At 39.1% G+C, this 20,237-nt stretch overlaps 1 non-coding gene across 1 annotated transcript; it reads right to left on the minus strand.

The window, feature by feature from the left end:
• Window positions 1–19,962: 19,962 nt before the first annotated feature.
• On the minus strand, window positions 19,963–20,035 carry LOC118999604 (small nucleolar RNA SNORD65). Its single transcript, XR_005069149.1, has one exon. It is a non-coding gene; the product is annotated as a small nucleolar RNA SNORD65 (small nucleolar RNA).
• Window positions 20,036–20,237: the final 202 nt, after the last annotated feature.

Genomic DNA, 20,237 nt, shown 5'->3' on the forward strand with positions numbered 1-20,237 from the left:
GGTATCTCATTATCATTTTCATTTGAATATCCCTGTGACTAAGGACAATGTGAACATTTTTAAATTCTTATTGGCCATTTATATATCTTCCTTGGAGAAATGTAGAGTCAGATTTTGTCCATTTGAACTGTATTATTTGTCTTTATATTATAGAGTCGTAAGAATTCTTTATATATTTTAGGTAGATGTCCCTTATTAGATATATGATTTGTAAATATTTTCTCCCATTCTGTGTGTTTTTATCACTTTCTTGAGGGTGTCCTTTGAAGTACAAAGTTTAAAATTTTGAAAAAGTAGAAAGTATCTATTTTTGCTTTTGTTGCTTGTGCTACTGGTGTCAAGTCTAAAATACTTTGCCGAATCCAAGATCATGAAGGTTTATGCCTATACTTTTGCCTATGATTTTTTATGTTTAGTTTATACATTTAGGTCTATGATATATTTTAATTAAGTTTATTGGGGTGACAGTTGTTAATAAAATTATATAAGTTTCAAGTCTACAATTCTATGGTACATTACCTTTATATTTATATGCAGGTGTATGGTACATATACCTGCATTGTGTGCCCACCACCAAAAGTTAAATCTTGTGTTACCATATATTTGACCCCTTTTGCCCTTTACTACCTCCCTCTACCTCCCTTCCTTCTGGTAACAACCATACTATTGTCTGTGTCTATGAGTTTTTGTTTGCTTGTTTTTCTTGTTAGTTCATTTGTTGCTTTCAGTTTTATATGACACATATGAGTGAAATGATATGATTCTTTACTTTTTCCATCTGACTTACTTCACTTAGCATGATAATCTCAAGATCCATTCATGTTATAGCAAATGACAGTATTTCATTTTTCTTATAGCTAAGTGTATTCTATTGTCTATATGTACCATGTCTTCTTTATCCAATCATCTATTGAAAGATACTTTGGTTGTTTCCATGTCTTGGCCACTGGGAATAATGCTGCAATAAATATATGAGTTCATATATCTTTGTGAATAAATCTTGAGTTAATTTTTTGTATATGCTGTAGGGCTACAACTTTATTCTTTTGCATGTGGATTTCTGGTTCTCCAAGAACCATTGGTTGGGGAGATTATTCTTTTCTCATTGAATGATTTTGGTACCCTTGTTGAAAATCAACTGATCATAGACTATAGGTTTATTTTTAGGCTTGCAATTTTAATTTTATTGCTCTGTATGTCTAGTCCAGTACCACATGGTCTAGATTGCTGTAGCTTTTTTTATTGTTGTTCAAGTACAGTTGTCTCCAGCTCCCCTCACCACTACCCCCAACCACAGCCATCTCTACCATCTCATCCTACCCTCAATCCTACCCTGCTCTGGCTTTGTCCATGTGTCCTTTATACATGCTCCTTGACAATCCTTCCCTCTAAGCCCCCCGATATCCCCTCCCACCTCCCCTCTAGTTACTGTCACTTTGTTCTTTATTTCAATGTCTCTGGTTATATTTTTGCTTGCTTCTTTGTTTTATTGATTAGGTTCCACTTACAGGTGAGATCATAGGGTATTTGTCTTTCACTGCCTGGCTTATTTCACTTAGCATAGTGCTCTTCAGATCCATCCAAACTGTCACAAAGGGTAGGAGCTCCTTCTTTTTTTTTTCTGCATAGTATTCTATTGTGTAAACGTACCACCATTTTTTATCCACTCATTTACTGATGAGCACTTAGGTTGCTTCTAGCACTTGGCTATTGTAAATTGTGCTGCTATGAACATTAAAGTGCATAGGTTCTTTTGAATTGGTGTTTCAGGATTCTTTTTTTAAAAATTTATTTAATTATTTTTCAAGTACAGTTTCTGTCTATTACTCCCATCCCATCCCACCCCCCCGTGCTCCCCCCTCCCTCCCATTTGCACCCTTCTTAGTTGTTGTCCATGTGTCCTTTATATTTGTTCCTCCAAATCCCTTCCCTATTTCCCCTGAAATTCCCTCCCCTCTTCCCTCTGGTCACTGTCCCCCTGTTCTCTATTTCAGTGTCTTTGGTTATATTTGGCTTGCTTGTTTGTTTTGTTGTTTCATTTCCAGTTAAAGGTGAGATCATATGGTATTTGTCCTTCAACACCTGGCTGATTTCACTCAGCATAATGCTTTCCAGTTCCATCCATGCTGTTGCAAAAGGTAGGAGCTCCTTCTTTCTTTCTGCTGCATAGAATTCCATTGTGTATATGTACTATAGTTTTTTGATCCATTCATTTACTGACGGGCACCTAGGTTGCTTCCAACTTTTGGCTATTATAAATTGTGCTGCTATGAACATTGTGGTGCATATGTTCTTTGGGATTGGTGTTTTGGGGTTCTTAGGATATAATCCCAGCAGTGGAATTGCTGGGTCAAAAGCAGGTCCAATTTTAGTTTTCTGAGAAAATTCCATACTGTTTTCCATAATGGTTGTACCAGGATTCTTAGTGTATAGTATAGTTCCAGCAAAGGAATGGCCAGGTCAAAAGGCAGTTCCATTTTAAGTTTTCTGAGGAAATTCTGTTTTCCTCAGTGTCTGCATCAGTATGCATTCCCACCAACAGTTTACTAGGGTTCCCTTTCTCCACAATCTCACCAGCCATTGTTGTTTTTTGATTTGGTTATGATGACCATTCTGACTGGTGTGAAGTGGTATCTCACTGTGGTTTTAATTTGCATCTCTCTGATGGCTAGTGATGCTGAGCTTCCCTTCATATGACTGTGGGCCCTCTGTATGTCCTACTTGAAGAAATACCTGTCCAGATCCTTTGCCCATTTTTAAATTGAATTGTTCATCTTTCTGGAGGTGAGTTGTTATGAGTTCCTTTTTTAAATTTTACTTTTTAAGTATATTTTATGGATTATGCTATTATAGTTGTCTCATTTTTTCTCACCTTTGTTCCCCTCTTCCCAGAACTCCCATTCCCTCCAACATCCCCCCTTTTAGTTCATATACTTATAAGTTCTTTGGCTTTTGCATTTCCTATATTATTCTGTTTTTCTGTCTATTTTGTGCCTATGAACTATGCTTCTTATTCCTGTACTGTTTCCCCCATTCTCCCACATCCCCCTCCCCACTGATAACCTCCATATGACCTCCAATTCTGTGATTCTGTTCCTGTTCTAGTTGTTTGCTTAGTTTGTTTTTGTTTGTGGTTTTTTTTAGGTTCATTTTTTCCCCATTTTTAAAAAGTTCTTCATAGTTGTGAGTTTGTTGTCATTTTACTCCTCATAGTTTTGATTTTTTTCTTAGATAAGTCCTTTTAACATTTCATAGAATAGTGGCTTGGTGACGATGAACTCCTTTAACTTAACCTTAGCTGGGAAGCACTTTATCTGTCCTTCCACTCTAAATGATAGCTTTGGGGGGGGGGTAGACTAATCTTGGATGTAGGTTCTTGCCTTTCATGACTTTGAGTACTTCTCTCCAGCCCCTTCTTGCTTGCTAGGTTTCTTTTGAGAAATCAGCTGATGGACTCATAGGAACTTCTTTGTAGGTAACTCTTCTCTTTTCTCTTGCTCCTTTTAAGATTCTCTTCTTATCTTTAATCTTGGGTAACTTAATGATGATGTGTCTTGGTGTGGTCCTCTTTGTACTCAACTTGTCTGGAATTCTCTAAGCTTCCTGGACTTGTATGTCTATTTTGTTTGCCAGATTGGGGAAGTTCTCCTTCATTATTTTTCAAATAAGTATTAAATTTCTTGCCCTTCCTCTTCTCCTTCTGGCACCCCTATGATTCAAATGTTGGAACATTTAAAGTTGTCTCACAGGTTCCTAAGCCTCTCCCCATTTTTTTGAATCCTTGTTTCTTCATTTTCTTCCAGTTAGGAAACAATAAAATTCCATACTCAAATAAGAAAATGCAGAAGGAAGGCAAAATGGAGTAAGACAGGGGGAGAGTAATATATGAGATTTGGGAAAAAAAGTGAAAAAATAGAAATTCTGTTGAAGAAGAACAGCAATAACCATAATACCCATGCCAAATAAGCCAGAATTTGTAAAGGTTGTATGAAAATAAAAATATCATATGAAGGGGAAAAAGAAAGTGAGGTGACTAGAGGAAGGAAGAATTATTTGGGGAGGATAGATGGAAGAAAAATAGTAAGAGTAAGAAATGGGGACAAAACATCACATGAGGAATATAAAGTTACAGTAAAAAATAAGAAAGGACAGGAAGAAGGCAAAAAAATAAGATAGGGGAAGGGTGCAATGTGAGATTTGAAGTAAAAATAACATAAAAATAATATAAAAATCAAAATATAAAGAATAAAAGATAGTTCTGGCTGGTGAGGCTCAGTGGATTGAGTGCCAGCCTGTGAACAAAAGGTTTAATTCCCATTCAGGGCACATGCCTGGGTTGTGGGCCAGGTCCCCAGTAGGGTGTGCATGAGAGATAACCACGTATTGATGTTTCTGTCCCTCTTGTTCTCCTTCCCTTCTCGTCTCTAAAAATAAATAAAATCTTGAAAAATGAAATACATAAACTAGTGAATTAGTTATATTACAATTGAAGCAAAAGAAGAAATATTAAAAGGCCATGCGAAAGAAAGAAAATGCAAATTCTGAAGAAAAATGAGGTTAGAGTCACCTCAGCAGAGTTTGGTTGCCTTCTGTCTTCTCTTTTTGGATCTTCCCCTGGCATTTTATCAGCTCAAGGATGGGTCGTCCAAATTCTGGCAGCACCACCTGTATCACCTTCACCTGCCTCTAGAGTGGGCTTCTGTTGTAATCAGGAGGGCGAGACCCCTGATCACCCCTGGGAAGCACTGTTCAGTCTTCTGGGAAAATTGTGTGTGTCTTCCCCTGCCCTGCACCACCTATCTTGGTCTATCCCAGCTTATTTCTAATAATGTATAGTTTCTGATTAACTAACTGTCTGTTTGAAGGGAGGGGCCCATCTCTGTAAGAGGGTCACTTCTTTTTTGCTTGGTGCTGATGGCAACTCTGTGTGTGAGCTGAGGCTGGGCAGGGCCCTGATTCCCCCTTACTGTACTGATTTTTGATCTCCCTGCTTTGTTTGCCTCAGTGGAATAGGGCCTTAGGAACCAGTGTATTTTGTCTCCCTGAGAGATGTTCAAAATGGGCCGTTTAGGCATTTCTTTTTCTCTTGTGGATATGAACCTGCCAGGGGGTTCTTAAGCTTGACCTGCCTGTTTTGTGATCCTGCACTAGGTAGTTTGGCTGGGTATGTCTTTCTCTTCCTAGGGGCTGTATTTCATCTGGGGAGGAGGCTCTGTCTGGCTATAAATAATCTTAGGTGCTCAACTCCTACCCATCCATTTTCCAGCCCACTACAATCACAGCAGACACCATCCCAAATTCTTCACTCTGTGCAGCCTCCAGCCTGCCAACTACACTGTGCTGGGGTTGAGAAATCTCCTTGCTGTGCACATTTCTGATCTCTCAGCCCAGTTGCATTCAGTGGGAGCAACCTGTGCCCTCAATCCTTTCCCCTTGCTGGAAGGGCATCTGTGCACATAGTACCTGCTCAGCAGGCCTCAGCTCCCCTTTTAATAAGTCTCTCTGGGCACTCTCACTGAAGCACTGAGTCATTGTCTGGCTTTCTGTACACACCACATCTCCAAACAGCCAAAAATCTTTCACAGTCATGGCTGGCTACAGCCTGCCTCATCTGCCCAATTCAGGTGCAGATAGAATTCCCCCGTCCCCAGCACTCTCTTTGTTGGCATTTGACACTGTAGCTATGGGTGTGCTGCTCACTGTGTGTGTGTGTGTGTGTGTAGCCTGGATATCCCCAACTTTGTGTATCCAAGTCACTCCCAGCCTGGGTCTGGGGGCTCTCTGCCCTGCAAGGGGAGGGAGCCACAAAACTGTGACCTCTAACCAGGCTCTCCATGGCTGCAGGTGCAATGCTTTGGGTATTTCCCTTTCAACCTATAAACTCTCCTTATCACACATTATGAAGTGTCTTCTGTACTGCTTGGCTTCTAAACTTCATATCAAGTAGGATTCTGTTGAATGTTTGGTTTAGTTTTCATAAGGTCAGCCAGGTATCTGAGTTGGGGGCAAGAGTAAGTGGACTCAGCTTCCATCTATTTGGCCACCATCTTCTCTCTAGGAAGGTTTCACAAATTATTATTTTCTTTTACTTTTTTCCAATCATGACAGGATAGTAGGAATCTAGGAAATTTCCTGGGCACGTGGAATGAGGAAATTGAGACAAGAAAATTAAACAAGGCCAAGCAGTTTGAGAAACTTACAGCCGGCTGGTGAATCTTAAGACCTTATTTCCCCTAATGAAAGACACTTGAAAGCATATGGTTCATACCTCTCTTCCTTAACCAGAGAATGCATAGCTTAAATCACCCTGGTCTGGGAAAATAGAGAACAGAGACCCAGTTAATGCCATTTGTGCCAGCTAAACCCAAGGACAGATGGAGTCAAGGGAATGAGTAACAAAAAAACTCCATTAAAAGCCAAGCAGACCAAACCCCTCTATGTGCTCACGTTGATCCATCAGCACCTGGAAAGCTGATTAATATTCAGCTGAAACCCTTCCCTAAGATTCTCACCCACAGAAAAAAGATTAAAAGCTCTCGGGAAAAAGACTCAGTATGGGTGGCTCTAGAACTCACCTATTCCCCTTCCTGGTCATGAACTTTTTACTTCCTCCTAAACTCTAAGGATCCCCGGGAGACTTGCAGCCAGGGGAGCAGTGGGCAGTGGCAGCTCAACAAGGGCTTCTCTCAGATCCTGTTTCTAAGTCTCCCTTTTCTCTGACTTACCAGTGAGCTAAAAGCAGCCCCATCGTAGGGAAAATAGAGTCAGTCAGGCTTCCTCACCTGGATGTCCAGGCAACCAAGGGAAGCAGTATTCCTAAAATCTTGAGAGTGGGCCTGATAGGAGAATCCCATAACCTTGAAAATGGGCCTGCATGTGCAGAGTCACACTTTGTTATACAATATCTTGGCACCCTGCCAGCTTTGTGTGCATTTAGTATATAAGGGAAGTGGGACTCCCTGCCAGTGTGACATGCAGCTTGTGGCACGCATGAATCGCCCCACCCTTGAATAAAGGCATGCCAGGCATTCCCACCACTCCACAAATTTTCTTCTGTCTGCCCAAAACCTGTGTGAAGCTCCCTGGCCTTGAAAAGCTGCAAGACACCCACCTAAGCTCTCTCCTGTTTGAAATTGTTCCTTTGTTTCACTGTCCCCAGCCTTAATAAATGCACTCTCAAAATCATATGAACTCATATTGTGAAATCTTTCCTACATGAAGTCAAGAACCCACACAGTACAAGGCTGGCCTGAGGCAGACCTGCTTCTGGCTGGTCCCTGTCTGGTAATACAACCACTTTAAAATGCAAAAATAGGTAGTGGGCTAAATTTGATCTGTGCTTCATAGTTTGCTGACCTCTGCTCTAAGATTTTAAAGGTATACTCTCATATCATTTGTAAATATAGTTTTACTTCTTGTCCAATTTTTGTGATGCTGATATATTTCTCTTGCATAATTTCATTGACTAAACCCTATTGTATTAAGTTTAATGGTAGTGGAAGTAGATAGAAGACACTGTTGCCTGTTGTTCATCTTAGTGGAAACATTTCTAGTGATTTCCAATTAAGATTCTGGTTTTAGGACTCAAGTATATATAATTTGTTATAATATTATAAACATTGATTCCTACTTTATTCAGTGTTTTTTAAAATCCAGTATTGTATTTTATTTAAAGCTTTTCAGGATTTATTATTATAATCATATATAGTAATATCATATACCATATTAATAGGTTAAGAATTTTACTATTATTATTAGCAATATATATTATTCATAGTGAAACAATCTTGTGTTCTTGGAATAAATCCTACTTGGTTATAATGTTATTTTTTAATGTGATTGGATGCTGGTAATGTTTTATTTAGACTTTTGTATGAATATCCAACAGAGATATTGGTCTATGGTTTCTATTTTTGTACTATATCAGGTTTAGTTATCAATGTTATACAGTACTTACTAAGTAAAAATATAATTAGGACATTTTTTCCATTCAGTGCACTGGGGCATTTATAAAACATTGAGACTATGTGGTCTTTGAAGTGTGGTAGAATCCCCTGTGAAATATCCTGGGGTTGGTAATGTTTTGTGGGTAGTTTCTTAATAACTGACTCTATTTCTTCCATGAAAATTAGTCCCTTTAATTTTTCTATCTGTAATGGAGTTATTTTTGCTGATTCTTACTTTCCTAGGGAGTTATCCCTATTATGTAGATTTTGAAATTTATTTGCATAGAGGTCTGCAGTTTTTATCATTGTCTTAACTTTTTTTGTGGAGTCCTTCAACTCAGATCTTTTTGAATCTTTTTAAAAAAATTGTAATAAAAAACATGACTGGCCAAGATGGAGGCATCGGTGGAAATACTGTGCCTCCTCACACAACCAAATTTAAGGACAACAAAGATTTAGAAACAAAAATGCAACCAAGCAGACAGAAAAGTAAACTGTACCAAAGTCCAACAACAACTATCCATTCATCCAGACCTTTAAGAGGGGCACAGTTCGTGGCAGTGGAGAGGGGTCCCGGCAGGAGGAGGTGGTGATTGGCGACCTGGGTGGGCATGGACAGAAACCCAGTAAGGCGCACAAGGGCGCTGGCTGACAGTGGACACACATTTGTGAGCAGAGAAACCAGGCAGGTTTAAAAATGGTCAGTGAGACAGACTGCACAACCCAGGGCCCCAGCGATGGGAAATAAAGCCTAAAAGCACTGATTGGAAAAACTTTTGGGGGCTGAGGTGCTGGGAGAGGCTCTTAGCCCCACAGGAGAGTTCACTGGGGAGATCCACAGGGTCCTAGAACAAACACAAGCCCACCCATCCATAACCAACACCAGAAGGGCCCAATTTCCTTGTGAGATGCGGCAGAGGAGACTGAAATCTGAGACAGAGCAGAAAAAATGCATGGTTCCCTCTCTTACCCTGCCACCAGTCACAACCCAGCAACTGGGCTGACCAGCCCCGGTGAACACCTAAGCTTTAGCCCCTCACATGTAACAGGTGAGAAAGAAACCAAAACCTTATAGCTCAAGAAGAAGAACAGTTCAAAGCCCCAGAGCCAACACTTCTAAGCCACCAAGAGATAGCCAACCTATCAGATGCACAGTTCAAAACACTGGTGATCAGGATGCTCACTGAACTGGTTGATTTTAGCTTCAAATTAGATGAAAACATGAAGGCTATGCTAAGTGAAATGAAGCAAATTGCACAGGGAACCAATAGTGATGGAAACAAATCTGGGACTAAAATCAATGGAGTGGACCAGAGGGAAGAAAGAAATGACCAAACAGAGAAGAATGAAGAAGCAATAATTCAAAAAATTGAGGAGAGGCTTAGGAACCTCCAGGACATCTTTAAACGTTCCAACATCCAAATTATAGGGGTACCAGAAGGGGAAGAGGAAGAGCAACATGTGAAAAACTTATTTGAACAAATAATAAAGGAGAACTTCCCCAAGCTGGCAAAAGAAATAGACTTCCAGGAAGTCCAGGAAGCTCAGGGAGTTCCAAAGAAGTTGGACCCAAGGAAGAACACACTACAGCACATCATAATTACATTAGCCAAAATTAAAATGAAGGAGAGAATTCTAGAAGCAGCAAGAGATAAAGGGACAGTCACCTACAAAGGAGTTTCCACCAGACTGTCAGCTGATTTCTCAAAAGAGACCTTACAGGCAAGAAGGGGCTGGAAAGAAATATTCCAAGTCATGAAGTCCAAAGACCTACATCCAAGATTGCTCTATCCAGCAAAGCTTTCATACTAGAATAGAAGGGCAGATAAAATGCTTCTCAGATAAGGTCAAGTTCAAGGAGTTCATCATCACCAACCCCTTATTATATGAAATGTTAAAGGGACTTATCTAAGAAAAAGAAGATAAAAAATAGGAACAGTGAAAGGACAGCAAACTCACAGTTATTAACAACCACACCTAAAACAAAAGCAAATTAAGAGGATAGCTAGATCAGGAACGGAACCATAGAAATGGAGATCACGTGGAGGGTTAGCAACAGGGGAGTGGGAGGAGGAGAAGGGGGGAGAAGGTATAGAGAATAAGTAGCATAGATGGTAGGTAGAAAATAGATATGGGGAGGGCAAGAATAGTATGGGAAATGTAGAATCTAAAGAACTTGTGACACATGGACATGAACTAAAGGGGGGAAAAGGGGGAATAGGGTGGAGGGGGTGTGCAGGGTGGAGGGGAATGGAGTGGGGAAATGGGACAACTGTAATGGCATAATCAATAAAATATATTTAAAAAACAACACAAAACTCACCATCTTAACTATTTTTAAAAAAGTTTTTATGTGTTTACTTTTAGACAAAGGGGAAGAGAAGGAGAAGGAGAAAGAGAGGGAGAGAAAAATCAATGTGTTTGTTTCTCCCATGCCTTTTACTGGGGACCTGTCCCACAATCTAGGCATATTCCTTGACTGGGATTCATACTGGCAAGCCTTTAGTTCATAGGCAGGCACTCAATTCACTGAGCCACACCAGCCCAGGCCATGTTAACCATTTTTGAGTGTATAGTTTAGGGATAGGTGTATTCACATTGCTGTGAAATTTTTCAGTTTTTTGAACTTGGTATTTTTTTTAAAGGTTTTATTTAATTTTTTGAAAGATTGTATTTATTTATTTTTAGAGAGAGGGGAAGGGAAGGAGAAGGAGAGGAGGAGAAACATCAACGTGTGGTTGCCTCTCATGCACCCCTTATGGGGGACCTGGCCCACAACCCAAGCATGTGCCCTGACTGGGAATTGAACTGGCAACCCTTTGGTTTGCAGCCTGGATTCAATCCACTGAGCCACACCAGCCAGGGAGATTTTATTTAATTTTTCAGAGAGGAAGGGAGGGAGAAAGAGAAGAAAACACCAATGTGTGTGAGATACATAGATCAGTTGCCCTCAACTGGGAACCTGACCTACAACTCAAGCATGTTCCCTGACCAGTAATTGAACCAGCAACTCTTTGGTTCTCAACTCAGCCACACCAGCCATGGCTGACTTGGTATTTAATAAATCTGTTTTCAATCTTTCCTTTTTACTGCTAACAGTGTTTAATGCTATGACATTTCCTCTGATCATGGCTCTAAATGCATCCCATAGATTCTGATGTATTTACATTATTGTTATTTGTTTTATTTTATTTTTTTAACATTTTATTTTATTTTATCTTCAGAGAGGAAGGGAAGGAGAGAAGGCGAGAAATCAATGTATGGTTGCCTCTCATGAGTCCCCTGCTGGGAACTGGCCTGCAACCCGGGCATGTGCCGTGACTGGGAATCGAACCGTGATCATGTGGTTCGCAGGCTCTCGCTCAATCCACTGAGCCACACCAGCCAGGGCATATTGTTATTTGTTTTAGATATGCTACTTTCAGGTTTTATTTTTGCTTTCAACCAAGAGCTGTTTAATCGAAAGTTTAAAAACTTCAAGGTAGAAGGCCTTTTAAAATTTTGTCAGTACTTTCTAGTTTTATTGCACTATGATAAGACACTGTTGTTTGTAATATTTGTACTTTATGGAAGTTACTGAATTTTTTATTGTTGTTCAAGTACAGTTGTCTCCCTTTCCCCATACCAGTGCCCCCACACCCCAGCCATCCCCAATCCCCACCCTTGATCCTAATCCTCTTTGGCTTTGTCTATGTGTCCTTTGTACATGTTCCTGAAAACCCTTCCACCCTTCCCCCCAATATCCGCTCCCACCTCCCCTCTGGTTACTGTCAGTTTGTTCCTAATTTCAATGTCTCTGGTTATATTTTACTTGCTTGTTTGTTTTGTAGATTAGGTTCCACTTATAGGCAGTACATTTACACGATGGAATACTATGCAGCAGAAAGAAAGGAGCTCCTACCCTTTCCGGTAGCATGGATGGAACTGGAGAGCATTATGCTAAGTGAAGTAAGCCAGGCAGTGAAAGACAAATACCATATGATCTCACCTATAAGTGGAACCTAATCAACAAAACAAACAAGAGAGAAAAAAAAAAAGTTACTGATCCCTTTTGGTGACCTAATGTATTGTCAATTCTTGTGACTGTTTCATTAGTTCATAATGCATAAGATCAACATTATTAATTATATTACGTAGATCCTCTATGTTATTACTTACTTTTTAAAAAAATATTTTATTTATTTATTTTTAGAGGGGAAGGGAAGGAGAGAAGGAGAGCAGTACCAATGTATGGTTGCCTCTCATGAGTCCCCTGCTGGGAACTGTCCTGCAACCCAGGTATGTGCCCTGACTGGGAATCGAACCGTGATCATGTGGTTTGCAGGCCCGTGCTCAATCCACAGAGCTATGCCAGCCAGGGCTCTTACTTACTTTTTGCCAACTTGATCTGTCTTGCATTGAGAATGGTACATTAAAGTCTCCTGTCATTAGTGTTTTTTTAAAATCTATGCCTCAATGCATCTCTTGTGTTTTCTGCTCCATAGAACTGATTGCTTTGTTATTTGATTCATTATGAAGTATAGATTTTAGAGTCAAAAGTGCCCTTCTTTTCTTTTTTTAAATTTAATTCTTGTTCAAGCATAGTTTTCTGTCTTATATTCCCAGCCCTGCCCCACCGTGCTCCCCACCTCCCTCCCATTTCCTCCCCCAACCTTAGTTATTGTCCATGTGTCCTTTATCCTTGTTCATGTCAGTCCATCCCCTTTTCCCCTATGATTTTCCACATTAAGTGCTTTTTGGCTTGAATTCTACTTTGTCTAGTATGAGAGTCACTACTCCTGATTTCTTATTGTTTCCATTTCCCTGGTATATTTTTCCTTCTTTTATTTTTGGCTTTTCTGAATCATTTAGTTTTCTATGGTCTCTTATATGCAGCATATGATTGGGTTTTATTTTGTGAGTCAAATTGAAAATACTTTACTTAATTTGCCCATTCATCTTTGATGAATTAAGCCCATTCATCTTTGTCGATATTACTGATATGTTTGCTCCAATTTAATTGTAATATCTTATTGTTATATATAGTTATATTTATACTTCCTTGTCAACAAGATGTACTTTTTATAATCCATTGTTTGCTTATTTATTTATTTTAATATACACAGAGGCTTATTTTTTCTAGTGGTTACATTTGTACTTAAACTTTTTGAAGTAATTACAGAACCAAAAGAAATTTCAAAAATAATACAAAGAGGTCCTTTTTACCCATCATAGCTTCCCCCAACAGTAGTATTTGCATAACTGTTGTACTTACACCTTTATAAATCGCCTATAGCACATCAGTACAGAATTTTCTAAGTTCTATTTTGTTTAAAACCTTTTTTCTATTGTATAAGCTTGATATTAAAGACTAGCATCACTGGACAAAAAAAATCCTTGGTCTACACTCTTTTCTTCAGTTTCTTAAATATGCTGCTTTATTGTTGTCTTGCTTAGCATGTTATTTTTTTAAAATCTGATTTGAGATTAATTCATTTGTCTTCATAAGTTATTTAATCCTTTTTGCTTGGAGGCCTTGAGAATACATTTTTGTTATCTTTCATATCTAATAGATTTACTAAGCTATGTCTTGGAGTTCACCATTTTCATTAATTTTCCCTGGAACCCAGTGGAATCTTTCACTATGTAGACTGAGGTCTTAATTTAGAAAAGTTTTGGGGTCCTAGTTTTAAAATTTTAAGTGTTACCTTTGTTCCATTGTTTTGTTCTTCTTCCCCAGTACTTCCAGTCATACAACTGCCATTCCTTCTTTGCTTCTCTTTTAATTCACCAATAGCTCCCTGATCCTTTTCCTTCTTTATTTCATTTATTTTCTCAGCTAATTTTCTGCATTTTCAATGTACATTATTAAATTTTCTTTTTTCTTTCATTTTCACTTGTTTATTTTTTATTTAATTCTTGTTCAAGTACAGTTTTCTGTCTTATATTCCCAGCCCTGCCCCCCCAGTGCTTCCCACCTCCCTCCTATTTCTGCCCCCCCACCTTAGTTATTGTCCATGTGTCCTTTATACTTGTTCATATGAGTCCTTCCCCTTTTTCCCTGTGATTCTCTCCCCTCTCCCCTCTGGTCCCTGTTAGCCTGTCCTGTATTTCAGTGTCTTTGGTTACATTTTGCTTGCTTGTTTGTTTTGTTGTTTAGATTCCTGTTAACAGTGATATCATATGGTATTTGTCTTTCACCGCCTGGCTTATTTTGCTCAGCATAATGCACTCCAGTTCCACCCATGATGTTGCAAAGGGTAGGAGCTCCTTCTTTCTTTCTGCTGCATAGAATTCCATTGTGTAAATGTACCATAGCTTTTTGGTCCAGTCATTTACCCATGGGCATCTAGGTTGCTTCCAACTCTTGGCTATGGTAAATTGTAGTGCTATGAACATCAGGGTGCATAGGTTCTTTTGGATTGGTGTTTCAGGGTTCTTAGGATATATTCCTAACAGTGGAATTGCTGGGTCAAAAGGCACGTTCATTTTTAGTTTTCTTAGAAAGTTCCATACTGTTTTCCATAGTGGTTGTACCAGTCTGCAATCCCACCAACAGTGAACTAGGGTCCCCTTTCCCCCACAACCTCTCCAGCACTTGTTGTTTGTTTCTTTGTTTATGATGGCCATTCTGACTGGTGTAAAGTGGTATCTCATTGTGGTTTTAATTTGCATCTCTCTGATTGCTAGTGATATCAAGCATCTTTTCATGTGTCTCTGGATCCTCTGTATGTCCTCCTTGGAGAAGTGCCGCAGCCCGCTGCAGCAAGGGTGGTCGCGAGGTGAGGCGAGGGGCTGAAAGAAAGGAGAGGACCAAATGCTCTGCTGGCAAATGGCAACTTTATTCAAGGAACTGCTGGCTTATATGCAAACTGCTGTGGCCTAAAGCAAGACCGCAAGGAACTGGAGACAATGTTGCTTTTCAAAGTTTGTACGCACCCTAGAGTTATCAAAAGGGCAAGATGTTCTCATATCCTGAGAACATTAGCCTGAAGATAATAGTGTCCTCATTACTATCATTTCCTTGGAACATGTCGCATATGCCAAGATCTTGTTCTTTCCTTCAAGGCTGAGAACGAGAAGGTCCGGAAAATGTTAAGATACCCGCCGGCTCCAGGGACCAGAAACTAAGTTCCTCCACCATTTTCACAGTGGAGGACTCTGTTCTTGGTCCCCTGCGGCCTGGCGGGCTCCCACAGAGAAGTGTCTGTTCAAGTCCTTTGCCCATTTTTTAATTGGGTTGCTTGTCTTCTTTGAGTGGAATCATGTGAGTTCTTTGTATATTTTGGAGATGAAACCTTTGTCTGAGGTATCATTGGCAAATATGTTTTTCCAAACTGTTGCTTCTCTTTTTATCTTGATACTGTTTTCCTTAGCCATGCAGAAGCTTTTAATTTTGATGAGATCCCATTTGTTTATTTTTTCTTTTATGTCCCTTGCTCTAGGGGACATATCAGTAAAAATTTTGCTGCATGGAATAGCTGAGATTTTCCTGCCAATGTTCTCCTCTAGGACTTTAATGGTGTCATGACTTATATTTAAGTCTTTTATCCACCTTGAATTTATTTTGGTGTATGGTATAAGTTGGTGCTCGAGTTTCATTTTTTTGCATGTAGCTGTCCAGTTTGTCCCAACACCATTTGTTGAAGAGGCTATCTTTACTCCATTTTATGTTACTGCCCCCTTTGTCGAATATTAATTGACTGTAGAGAGTTGGGTTTATTTCTGGGATCTCTGTTCTATTCCATTGGTCTATGTGCCTGTTTCTATGCCAGTACCAGGCTGTTTTGATTACAGTGGCCTTGTAATACAGTTTGATATCAGGTATTGTGATCCCTCCTACTTTGTTCTTCTTTCTTAACATTGCAGCTGCTATTCAGGGTCTTTTATTGTTCCATATAAATATTTGAAGTGTTTGTTCTATGTCTGTGAAATATGCCATTGGTACTTTAATAGGTATTGTATTGAATCTGTAAATGGCTTTGGGTAGTATGGACATTTTCATGATGTTAATTCTTCCAATACATGAACACGGTATATGTTTCCATCTGTTTGTGTCTTCCTTGATTTCTTTCTTCAGTGTTGTGTAGTTTTCTGCATACAGGTCTTTTACCTCCTTGGTTAGGTTTATTCCCAGATATTTTATTTTTGTTTTTGCTATATCGAATGGGATTTTTTTCTTGATTTCTGCTTCTGCTGATTCATTGTTGGTATACAAAAATGCCTTTCATTTCTGGATATTGACTTTGTATCCCGCTGTTTTGCCATATTCATTTATTAGTTTGAGCAGTTTTTTGGTAGAGTCTATAGGAATTTCCATGTACACTATAATGTCATCTGCAGACAATGACAGTTTTGTTTCCTCCTTTCCGATTTGGATGCCTTTTATTTCCTTTTCTTGTCTGATCGCTGTGGCTAGAACTTCTAATACTATATTGAATAGAAGTGGTGAAAGTGGGCAACCTTGTCTTGTTCCTGATCTTAGTGGAAAAGCTTTTAGTTTTTTCCCATTGAGTATGATTTTCTTTTTAAACAATATTCAATAAGTGTTTTATTTTTATTATTTTAAAATATATTTTATTCATTATGTCATTACAGTTCCATTTTTTTTCTTTTATTCCCCTCCACTGTGCACCCCACCACAAGCATTCCCAACCTCTAGTTCAAGTCCCTGTGTTGTGCATATAAGTTCATTGGCTTCTCCATTTTCCATACCCCCCTGTTTATTTTGTACCCACCATTTATCTTTCTTATTCCCTCTACTTTCCCTCTCATTCCTCCCCCCTCCACTGATAATCCTCCATGTAATCTCCATTTCTGTGATTCTGTTCCTATTCTAATTGTTTGCTTAGTTTTTGCTTTTATTTTTAAGTTCCATTGTTCACAGTTGTGAGTTTGCTGTCATTTTATTTTTCATAGTTTTTTAATCTATTTCTTAGAAAAGGTCCTTTAATATTTCATATAATACTAGCTTGGTGATGATGAGCTTCTTTCACTTTATCTTATTTGGAAAGAATTTATCTGCTCTTTCATTCTAAATGAAAGCTTTGCTGGATAGAGTAATCTTGGATGTAGGTCCTTGCCTTTCATGACTTGGAATACTTCTTTCCTATAAGGATTTTTTTGAGAAATCAGCTGATAGTCTTATGGGAACTCCTTGGTAGGTAATTGTCTCCTTTCTTGCTGCTTTTAAAATTCTCTCCTTGTCTTTAAACTTGGGTAACTTAATGATGACCTGTATTGGTGTCTTTCTCCTTGGATCCAATTTCTTTGGGATGCTCTGAGCTTCCTGGACTTCCTAGAAGCCTATTTCCTTTGCCAAATTGGAGAAGTTTTCCTTCATTATTTGTGCAGATAAGTTTTCAATATCTTGCCTTTCCTCTACTTCTTCTGGCACCCCCATGAATCAGAGGTTGGAACACTTAAAGTTGTTCCAGAGGTTTTCAAGCCTCTCCTCCTTTTTTTTTTTTTTGCATTCTTGTTTCTTCATTCTGTTCTGGTTGGATGCTTATTTCTTCCTTTTGTTCCTAATCATAGATTTGAGTCACAGTTTCCTTCCCTTCAATGTTGGTTCCGTGTATATTTTCCTTTATTTCACTTTGTGTAGCCTTCATTTCTTCCTTTATTTTGTGACTGAGCTCAACCAATTCTGTGAGCATCCTGATTAGCAGTGTTTTGAACTCTGCATCAGATAGGTTGTCTATCTCCTTGTCTCTTAGTTCTCTTTCTGGAGTTTTGATCTTGTCTTTCATTTGGGCCATATTTCTTTGTCTTGATGCACCTGTTATGTGGAAATGGGTGGAGCCTTAGGTATTTGCCAGGGGGGTCATTGTGGTGCTGTCAGTGGTGGGGGGGGATTAGAGAAGGAACAATGCCACTTGCAATTGTATTGTCCCACTTTCTGCCACTTCCCTCACTCCCACAAACAGATTGTGCCCTTTCAGGTGCTGATTCCCAGGTGAGTGGTTTTGTGTACATTTTAGGACCCTGTGGGCCTCTCCAATGAACTCTCCTGTGAGGCTGGGAGTTTCTCCCACCACTGCAACCCATACAGATTTTTTACAGTCAGGGGTTTTAAACCTTTAGTTTCTCACACTGAAATCCTGGGTTTCACATTGTGTCTTGCTCCCTACCTTTCTCCTCCCAGCTTATTTGTGCATGAATGTGAGACCATCTGCTGGGTCTACCACCTTGCCTTTCTTCGCATCCTCTCCAGTCTGGGTGTCCATCTCCGCCCCTCCTATCACTCTGAATGAATGTTTCTTTAACTCTTTGGTTGTTGGACTCCATGCAAATGATTTTCTGGCAGTTCTGGTTGTTTATTGTTTTTAAATTGGTTGTTATTTCTTTAGTTATGTGAGGAAGTGAAGCATTTCTGCTTCCACCTCCATCTTGACTGGAAGCTCAAATTTTCTTGAGTCTATTTCCCCCTTCAGAAGCTTTTATTTTCACTTATAAAATAATTTTGTTTTTTCTTCCATTTATTTTTTCAGTTCAGTTCTTTCTCTGTATTTTTCTGAAATATAAACATTTCTCTGTATTGTCTTGATACTTTGAAAGTGTGAATCAAGGTGACATTTTTTATACCCTCAAATATTTATTTTTATATATTTAAGTGAGTTTGGAATGTTGTATTGCAATTTTTTAAAAGATTTTGTTTATTTATTTTTAGACAGAGGGGAAGGGAGAGAGAAAGAGAGGGAGAGAAACATCAATGTGTGGTTGCCTCCCGTGCACCACCCACTGTGGGCCTGGCCCACAACCCAGGCATGTGCCCTACCCGAGAATCGAATCAGCAACCCCTTATATCTCAGGCCAGTGATCAGTCCACTGAGTAACACCATCAAGGGCAGTCTTGCAATTTTTTTTAATGCTTTATAGTTGTTTTCTAAAATGGAATGTTTTGAGGTGTGTCCAATCTTATTTTCTGATTTTTTTAATGATAACTCTGCAGATATTTACTGAAGAGTTTTCTAGTCTTTTGGTGGATGTGTGATGGTTTATAATATTTGTAGTTTAAAGTCACACCATCTTCTGCCAGTGTATCAAAGTGCAGAATCTATATTCTTTTATTTTTGTTTTTTGGTGGTGGTGGTGAAGGGACAAGTTATGCTTCTCTGATTCTTTTTTATTCTTTTTTTCTTTTCTTTTTAAAAGTATATTGTTTGATTATGTTATTACAGTTTCCCCAAATTCTCCCCCTTTATCCTCCCTCCACCCTGCACCCCTCAACCCTCCAGCATCCTCCCCCTCTTAGTTCTTGTCCATGGGTTGCACATGTAAGTTCTTTCAGTTCTCTGTTTCCTATACTATTTTTGACTTCTCCCCATCTATTTTATGTGTACCAATTATGCTTCTTCTTCCCTGTACTTTTCCCCCCTATTCTTCCCGTCCTTCTGCACTAAAAACCCTCCAGATGATGTCCATTTTTCTGATTCTGTTCCTCTCCCAGTTGTTTGCTTAGTTTTTGTTTTTCTTTTTCTTTTAGGTTCATTTATTGATAGTTGTGAATTTGTTGTCATTTTACTGTTTGTAGATTTGACCTTCTTTTTCTTAGATAAGTCTGCTTAACATTTCATATAATAATAGCTTGGTAATGATGAACTCCTTTAACTTGACCTTATCTGGGAAGCACCTTATCTGCCCTTTGATTCTAAGTGCAAGCTTTGCTGGATAGAGCAATCTTGGATATAGGTCCTTGCCTTTCATGACTTCAAATACTTCTTTCTAGCTCCTTCTTGCCTACAAGATTTCTTTTGAGAAATCAGCTGATAATCTTATGGGAACTCTTTTGTAGGTAACTGTCTCCTTTTCTCTTGCTGCTTTTAAGATTCTCTCTTTATCTTTAATTTTGTGTAACTTAATGATGATGTGCCTTGTTGTGTTCCTCTTTGGGTCCAACTTCTTTGGGACTCTCTGGGCTTCCTGCACTTCCTGGAAGTCTGTGTCTCTCACCAGATTGGGGAAGTTTTCCTTCATTATTTGTTTGAATAAGTTTTCAATTTCTTGCTGTTGTTTTTATTCTTCTTCCCCCCCCCCTCAGAAAATGGTAGATTCACCACCACACAATCTGCTGGTAATTCCAGCTATTTTGGGTGATATCATCATTTAATGTTTTTCTCCTTCTGGCACCCTTATAATTTGGATATTGGAATGTTTCAGGTTGTCCCAGAGGTTTGTAAGTCTCTTTTTACCTTTTTAAAAAGATTTTATTCATTTATCTTTAGAGGAGAAGGGAAGGAGAGAGAGAGAGAGAAATATCAATGTATGGTTGCCTCTCGTGTGTCCCCTGCTGGGAACTGGCCTGCAACC

This window comes from Sturnira hondurensis, unplaced genomic scaffold, assembly GCF_014824575.4.
Source record: "Sturnira hondurensis isolate 20B ecotype Veracruz unplaced genomic scaffold, ASM1482457v3 Scaffold0015021, whole genome shotgun sequence".
Classification (NCBI taxonomy): Eukaryota; Metazoa; Chordata; class Mammalia; order Chiroptera; family Phyllostomidae; genus Sturnira; species Sturnira hondurensis.